Source organism: Peromyscus californicus, unplaced genomic scaffold (assembly GCF_007827085.1).
Source record: "Peromyscus californicus insignis strain IS unplaced genomic scaffold, ASM782708v3 Scaffold_7__1_contigs__length_154581171, whole genome shotgun sequence".
Lineage (NCBI taxonomy): Eukaryota > Metazoa > Chordata > Mammalia > Rodentia > Cricetidae > Peromyscus > Peromyscus californicus.
In genome coordinates this window covers 119,484,969-119,493,444 of record NW_026294595.1, presented here as the reverse complement: position 1 = coordinate 119,493,444, position 8,476 = coordinate 119,484,969, and the positions used below count along the sequence as shown (strand labels likewise).

Sequence of the window (8,476 nt, the reverse complement as noted above, 5' to 3'; positions counted from 1 at the left end):
CATACTGAAGGTGGATCCCCAGCCCATCTGTATCCCCCTTCCTGCCACCACTTCTCCAGGTAGCATGCCATCAGTCATCAAGTACCACAGACAGCCTCTCACTCTGCAACCAGAGGTCTGGGTGAACCACTCATGGAAGAACTTTTGCAAGGCCTATCTGAAATGAAGTATGGATACATATGGCGGGTTCAGACATATCACATTTCTACAGACAACATCATTAAACCAACACAGCAGAATTTGTCTAATAATAAAGTAGTGTGTTGAGATTTGCGGTTTTATTATTATTTATTTTTAGAAAAAAGGAGAAAATTTACAAGATGCAAAGTCTCATACAATATGGTACTGTTAGTTGCCTAACACCAGCCCTGCCTTGTGACTCAGTGATGGAGACAACATGGACATCAGGGATGTGCTGAAGACTGATCATGGGCACAAAGAAAACACAAGAGACTTGAGGACAGATGATGCTGGGCCAGCCTGTTCCAAAAGCAAGCCAAGACATGATAGGAAGCAAGAAAATCAATGGACCTCTCTCCATGGGGGAGGCACAGGTGTGTACCAATCATGAGCATTCCCCAATCCCACAATACCTACTACCCCATCAGACCACAGCATTACAGGAAATGGAATGGTCCTTTGGTGTTTTTCTGCAGGGATATTCATGTTCCCAGTGTCTTATTTCTGATTTTCTTTTCAATATTTGAGTCCTGAATTCTTAAAGCGGTGTAGGGGCTTAGCATCTTGAATTTTTCAGGATCCGGTTCTGCCAAATGGTAATTTGCTAAAAAGAAGAAAGAAAAGACATTGCTAAGGCAAATTGCAAAACCTGCTTTCAAAACCTACCACTAGGCACAGAAGCGTAAAGAATTAGCTCTTCACTTCAATCATCACTTCAAACTCACACAAAAGGCCGGGCGGTGGTGGCGCACATCTTTTATCACAGCACTCAGGAGGCAGAGCCAGGTGGATCTCTGTGAGTTTGAGGCCAGCTTGGTCTACAGTGCTCTGTAGACCAGGACATTCAGGACAGGAACCAAAACTACACAGAGAAATCCTGTCTCCAAAAACCACAACCAAAACCAAAAACAAAACCAAAAACAAACAAAAAAATCCCACAAACTCACACAAAGACACAAGATCACATTGCCTCACTTATTATGAAGAATCTAGCAACTTGTGATATGTAAACCCAAATACCTTTTCACCAAAGTATCTCCACAATAACCTCAATGTTTGAGCTCAAAAAGATACTAAATCAAATTACCAAATACAGTTCTTTGATTGGTTGGTTGGTTAGTTTTTGGTTCTTGTTTTTTTAAATTTTGTTCTGTCTTCATTTTTTTGAGACAGGATCTCATCCTGTAGCCTAGGCTGACCTAGAACTCACTATGTAGTCTGAGGCTGGCCCTGAGCTTGCAGTATTTTTCTTACCTCAATCTCTTAGGATTACAGGTTTGAACCACCATGCCCAGATCAGAACATACTTCTAAGTGGCCTTTGCATCAAAGAGAACTCTCAGGCAAATTAAAGTGTATTTGAAGTAAATGAAAAGAAAAATACAATATACCCAAACTGTAATATTCACCAAGTCATTGCTCAGAGGGAAATTCATAGCCTTTATATTTATACTAGGGGGGAAAACTGTCAAATCCATAATCTGAGTTTAAAGACAGAATGATCCTCAAAATAAATCTAATCGCAAGAATAACCAAGAGAGAAACAGAAACCAATGAAATTTCAAATGGAAAATGACAGAAAAATAAATTAAAACATCAATAAAACCAATAAACCTGGCATTGGGCTTTTTATTTGGCAACCCATGGCTTATGGAAGGAGCATGATCCCTTATGTAAAGTAACTCCAATTAAATTCTGTTATATATGTGTGTGTGTGTGTGTAATATATGTATGTATGTATATTTGACCATGATAAAGTAATAGGTTTCTATATGAATTTTCAAACAAACTTAGTATTACTTACTCCTAACCCCTAACCCACTCCTCTGGCCTGCCTTCCTATCTGAGTGCTCAGTGTAGGATACCTTCCCTCAAGTCAGAGGTGTCCAAGAATCCACAAAACAATATTAACCATTATTTTTGGTTGCCCACCAGAACTTGATTATAAGATATTGTTGCTGAAAAACCACACACTTTGGTCACAAGGCATGGAGAAATCAAGTTGGTACTGACTAGCAAGCTTCCTCCCTGATGGCTAGCTTTCATAGTCCTGCAGACTGTTGGGGGTTCAAAAAAAAAAAGCCAATAGTAGTCTAATCCAGCTCTTAACCCTGGGACCTACAATATGCCTGTGCATGCAACAGTGACATGAATGTTATGGGAATAACCAGCCACTCTCTGTTTAGTTTTAAGGCTCGCTCCACAGGATGAAACACATTCCTAGTACTATGAATCTGTCCAACAAGCCATGGTTAGGAAATTCATAAGCCCCAGAAGTGAACCTACTACTATTATTTTGCTAAATGGACAAAGCATCAAACTGTTTTTTAATTCATATCTCTATGCCCATAGATTAGTACAGCTCACAAATCTTATCAGAGAAGTTTCTTTGTGCAGTGATCAGCAATTAATGCAGAAACAACTGGTCAAAGTGCAGAGAATGAGTGTACATGGAGAACTCAGGCACAAATGGGGCTCCAGGACCATTGCGGAAGAGAAGGTGTAAAGACTGTAAGAGTCAGGCTGGGGAAGAGCAGAGTGGAACAGTGTCTTCTGCACACGACAGGACCGCTGCACTCAGGAGCTCACAGTAGCTGTGCTGTCCTCAGATCAAGCCAGTCATCACTCCAGCACAGAGGAGGAAGAGGCTTGTGAGCCCCCACGCCAACAAAAGAGCTATTGACAGATGCTTGCTTCTGGAGGAGGAAGAGTCGGTTTTTCTTTAAGGGTACGGCCCTTAGTAGGTTGGCCATGCTTCAGTGGATGGCCCCATTCTCAGTTCTTAGGAACTGAGAAATCACTCAGTAGCAAAATTACACTTAGGAAGTAGCAGTTATAGTTGGGAGTTCCTAAGACCATTGTAAATATGTGTTTTCTGATGGTCATAACCCATAGATTGAGAACCACTGTTCTAGACTGAGTCAAATTGCCATAAAACTAAACAGCATATAAGATATGGATAATATAATAATCTGAAAGTAAATACAATAAATCAACAATTGAGATGTCATACCAGGGTGTTTGAATTGTAAGTTAACTAAACAATAATTTTAACTGGGTTAATTCTTATCAATATAAGGGATAAAAATGCAAGTATCAGTGCAGACTATGGTGATATTTTATTTGTATTAAAATGCTATTTGTATATTAATAAATAAAGTTGCTCGGGGGTCAGAGCTATTAGCAAGCCATAGGAAAGCAGGGCAGTGGTGGCATATGCTTGTAATCCCAGCACTTGGTAGGCAGAGCTGGGTAAGTCTCTGTGTGTTCAGGGATACAGCCATTATTGGATACACATGCCTTTAATCTCAATACCAATCATGGAAAATCTGGAGGCCTATACAGACAGGCCGTGACGAGGCGGTCATGTGGTTGGGTTTACAACCAATGAGAAGGCAGAACAGGAACTCTATATAAAGACTTTAACACAGGGGTAGCTCTGGTTTGGAGGGGTAGGACCACTGCAGGAGGAAAGGTAAGATTTTAGCTCTTAGCTCTGACCTCTTGGCTTTCTTCTTTGCATTGGTTCTGTGTTTCTTATTTAATAAGAAGGTTGGTTACATCTACAGCAGACCCTATAGATATTTAAAAAAAACAATAAGGAGGCAAGTGTGATGGCACATGTCTGTGACACCAGCACTTGGGAGGCTGAGGCAGGAGAAGCATACATTTGTGAACATCCTAGGCTGTTTAGACTCTTGCCTGAAAGAAGTTAATTAAATTAAATATAAATAAAATAAAATCTATATATCACAATTTCATTCATGTAGGGTAAAAAAATGTTTTTTGAAAAACAGGTACAAATACTTTTTAATATCAATGGGAGTTTGGGGACTGGGGACCTAAAGATAGCACAAGGAAGGAATAAACTGGGCACTTGTTCTTGGGATAATTTTTAATACCACTCAAAAGATAGTTGTCTTTTGATATAAAATGTCCAAGTGAGCTTTAAATTATAAGATAATAATGGACTTATGTGAGAAAAAAGTTTCAATTATATATGGAACTCTCAGTTAATCCTAAAACCAGCTGTGATGGCTGATGTCTATAGCCCCAGTATGCAAGGTAGGAGAGAGCAATTCAGGGGGATTTCCATGGGCATTTCTAGAGGTCAGCCCTGGCTGCATAGTGAGTTCCAGGCTGGTCTGGGCTACACACTGTGATCCCATAAAAAAATATGAACAAATGTCTCATGTTTCCCTCTGTGATTTTGAGGGTACAATAAAATCTAGCTGACAAACTTCCAAGATTAATGATTAGAGGATTTCTCATCTAAAAGTTGAACTAAATTCCAAAGCTTAACAGAGCATTTTCTATTCCCTCATGTCTAAATGCTACCTAGATGGACTTCAGGGAAAGCCTAAGATCCTAATAGCAAAACTATGAGGTAATACCACTCTGTGAGTGTGCTTTCTCATATCTTCAATACCACCCATGAATGGATACCTTGAGGAGTTAACAGTTGACTATGGAGGCCCCTGAATGCAAATAAGAAAAGCCATCAACACCTGAGGCAGGTGGGAGAGCTATCTCTGTGGTCGTAAGAGCAGGAGTGCTGTCCCTCACACATTCCAGCAGCAACTCTCGGGAGAGCAGGTCCTGCACCTCTACAGGGCAGCACAATAGAGCCAACCCTGCTGATGGAGGTGTGGGTAAGCCATCCCCAAAGTTATGAATATGAGAAAACTGTCCCCATTTCTCATTTGTCCCATGGTGCCATGGGCAGGGGAAAGATGCTCTCCCTCTCCTCCTCCCACCAACACCTGAGGCAGGTGGGAGAGCTGGCCCTGTGGTCACTAGAGAAGAAGAGCAGGTCCTGGATCTTGCCTGGGCAACACAATAGAGTCAACCTTGTTGACAGAGGTGTGGGTGAGCCAGCCCCAAAGTAGCGAGTGCAAAAGACCTAGTCCCACCCCTCATCTGCCATATGGTAGCATGGGCTGGGGAGAGATGCCCTTCCTCCACCACCTGTCAATGCCTTAGGCAGGTGGAAGAGGTGGCCCTGTGGTCATAAGTTCTGCAGAGCTGTCCTTGACTACCACCAGCTGCAACACTCGAGAGAGCAGGCCCTGTGTCTTGCCAGGATAGTACAATAGAGCCAACCCTGTTAGCAGAGGTGTGGGTAAGCCAGCCTCAAAATTGTGAACATGGGAGAACTGTTCCATTACTGATCTGCCATATGGCAACATGGACTAGAGAGGCATGCCCTTTCCTCCTCCCCCATCAACGCCTGAAGCAGGTGGGAGAACTGGCCTGGTGGTTATAAGAGTGGGAGACAGACTGTCCCTGAGCCCCACCAGCTACGACACTTGGGAGAGCAGGCCCTGCACCTCACCTGGGTAACACAATAGAGCCAACCCTGTTGACAGAGGTGTGGTTGAGCCAGCTCCAAAGTTTTAAATATGGGAGAGCTGTCCCCATTCATCTGTCATTCATTGGTGTGGGTGGGGGAGAGATATCCTCCCTTACCTCTCACCCCTTACCACCTGCAACAGATGAGAGATCTGACCCTCCTCCTCACCAGCTGCAGCACTCAGGAAAGTGTGCCCTGTTCCTCACCTAGATAGCACAGCAGAGTTGCACAGTGGTCGGAGGTAAGGTTGACCCAGCCCTGAGGTTGTGAGCAAAGAGATGTCACCATATGTCATCTGACATATGACAGCATGAGTAGAGGAGAGATACCCCCCATCCCCAATGCCCATCAACATCTGAGACAGGTGGAGGAGCTGTCCTTGGGGTCAAAAGAGTGGGAAGGCTGTCCCTGCCTCTACCAGCTGCAGCACTCAGGAGAGTGGCCTCTGGACCAACAATAGAGCTGGTCCTGATGGTGTAGGTTTAAGAGAGCTGACCCTGAGGGCATGAAAGCAGGCGAATTGATCCCACCCCTCACTCATTGCTGCAAGAGGTGAACTAGTCAGGGCAATGCTGGGGAGCTCACCTGGGTAGTTGAGGACAGGGGAGAACTGTCAAGATGACCAACCCTGCAGCTGCCGAGGCCCAGAACCAGGTTATGACTTGGCCTACCCCAATATCCATCCCATCTATGACCTGTCTGAGCATGTGAAGGAACCTGACCCAAAGACCCAAATCTGCAGGATCTCCACAACAAAAGGCAACAACAGGATATCCAGAAGAGCCCTAGTGAGGGCCCAGCATTGATAGTGTAGTAGAAACCAAAGACCTTGAACCAGACCGATGACTCTTTGCAATGAACACTTGCAAGTAAAGATACATGGACAAAGGGGTTTACTGTGTGACTCACTGTGTCACACCGCAGCTTCCATGATAAGATTTTAAAAATTTTCCCCTTTTTCTCTTAAATTTTACTGGGGGGTGGTGCAGAGAGGGGAGGGAGGATGTGAAGGGATAGGGAAATGAATGGAATCAAGATATATGATACAAAAGACACATAGAATAAATAAAATGAAAGTTAAAAGAAAAGAAAAGCTAGCTAGAAAGAGAGCTAGTCTGTGTTCTTTGGTTTTGTCTGGAAATGTGTCAAGAATTGACTTTTCTCCTCAGGCCACACTCACACTCTAAGGCACCCCTCTTACAGTCCTGCACCCCTGAACAAATAGCTGAAAGTCCAAGAGATGGAAACACACCAGACCATTCTCAGTGCCTCACCATTTCCAGGTTTTAGTCAACGAAAGGAAAGAACCCTCTTGTGCTTGTACAATACCAAAGGTGACAGCTCAAACCCAAGGCCAGAGAATCTGGAAGTCTCTCTCCTCAGCTGCAGCAGCAACACACAAAACTGAAACTCTTTCCCACATTGACCTTCAGAGAAGTCCATCCTCCTGGCACACACTGAAACTGCACTCTTGGTTTTTGAACTTAAGTTTTAAGATTCTGGTTAAATAAATTTTCCTTTCCTTTCTAGATTAACTTTAAGTACTTCATAATATTTTAAATTCTTGAGGATAATTTTATGATTCAAATGTATGACATACAGATGGAAAATATAAAGTTTACTTTAGAAGAATAAATGACTTAAACATTCACGACACTCTTTCAAAGGAAATAAAGCAGCTGACACTGTGTAGTGAGTAGTCCTGAGCTCTTGAAATGAGATGAAAAAGACACAAAATGATCTGCTTGGGAAAACGCTGCAAAGGAGTCAGGCCAGTAACAGCTGTCTTGGAATGACGAGCTGTCAGGATTTGTTTTTTTTTTTCCTTCTTCTTCTTTGAGCAGTTTGGCATTTCTGAAATGTGCTAAGTGAAAATTTTTGTAATAAAATTTTATTTCAAAATAGGTTCTAAAAGAGAAAACTTATTTATGAATTCTGATTCCCTACTAAAAGAAACATAGAACCAGAAGGAATCTTGGAGGTTTTGGTCCAAGAGTTCTCCAAGCTTTTAGGTATGCTTCAAGGCAGAATGACTCCACAAAGCATCTGTCTTGAAGGGCTAGGAGCTAAGTGTATCTTCAGAGTCGATCTTGCTATGACTGGAAGTCCCAATGGGCCCGATCATATACCATCATTAATACCATGAATGACATGCTCTCAACAAAGCCTAGAGCCTTGAGCAGGCAGCAGACTCTGTCCCAGCTGAAGCCTCTGCCCACCACCATAGGACTGGCCAGTGGATGCTGCTCTTGGTTTCTAACCTGTTTGTTAAAATGTTCCACCTCAGTTTCCTCAACCCAACTACAGAAAAACTTGGGAACTGGTTGCTGTCCATCACCTGGGAGTGACTGGAGATGATGATGATGCTGTATGTTGAAAGGCTGTAAGAGCACCACAACTGACAGCCTTTCTGACTACCAGCTCCCTCAAGATGTGCAAGTGCCTCTCTTTTTACTGCCTTCAAATACCAAGGAGTAAGAAACATCTTCAGTGAGGCTAGTGCAGGACTGGAAGCTTCAACAGCCTGTTCAAACACTGAGATTCTCAGCCAGATGTGGTAGCTCAGATCCGTACTCCTAGTACCTGGGAGGCTGAGGATGGAGGATTGCCCTGAGTTTGAGGCCAGCCTGGGCTACATAGTAAGTTTCAGGCTACCTTGGACTAAAGAATGATACCCTCTCAATGAAAAGAAAAAGGACCCACAAGATGTTCCTATTTGTTGACTTTTAGCTGACCAGTTTCCAGCTTCAGGCCATTTGTCTAACTATAAGATGCAAGTTCTAAACTCAGAACATACAGGACACAACAGGTGTTCTCCAACTCACTATTCAAAACAAACCCCAAGCTGCTATTTATTTACTAATTTCATGTCACAGCTGGGAATCCCACTGGCATCATTTACCTAGAGAGTAGGACTGTTCTTTGCAAAAACTTAAGAGTTTCT

At 43.0% G+C, this 8,476-nt stretch overlaps 1 protein-coding gene across 1 annotated transcript in view; it reads right to left on the bottom strand.

Annotated features, from left to right (window-relative positions):
* Positions 1-263: 263 nt before the first annotated feature.
* The window catches only part of Dtd1 (D-aminoacyl-tRNA deacylase 1), a 174,558-nt gene continuing 166,345 nt past the window's right edge, over positions 264-8,476 (bottom strand). The window contains exon 6 of the mRNA XM_052726200.1: positions 264-784. The gene's annotated coding sequence lies outside the window, so the exon portion shown is untranslated. The remainder of the gene's footprint in view (positions 785-8,476) is intronic.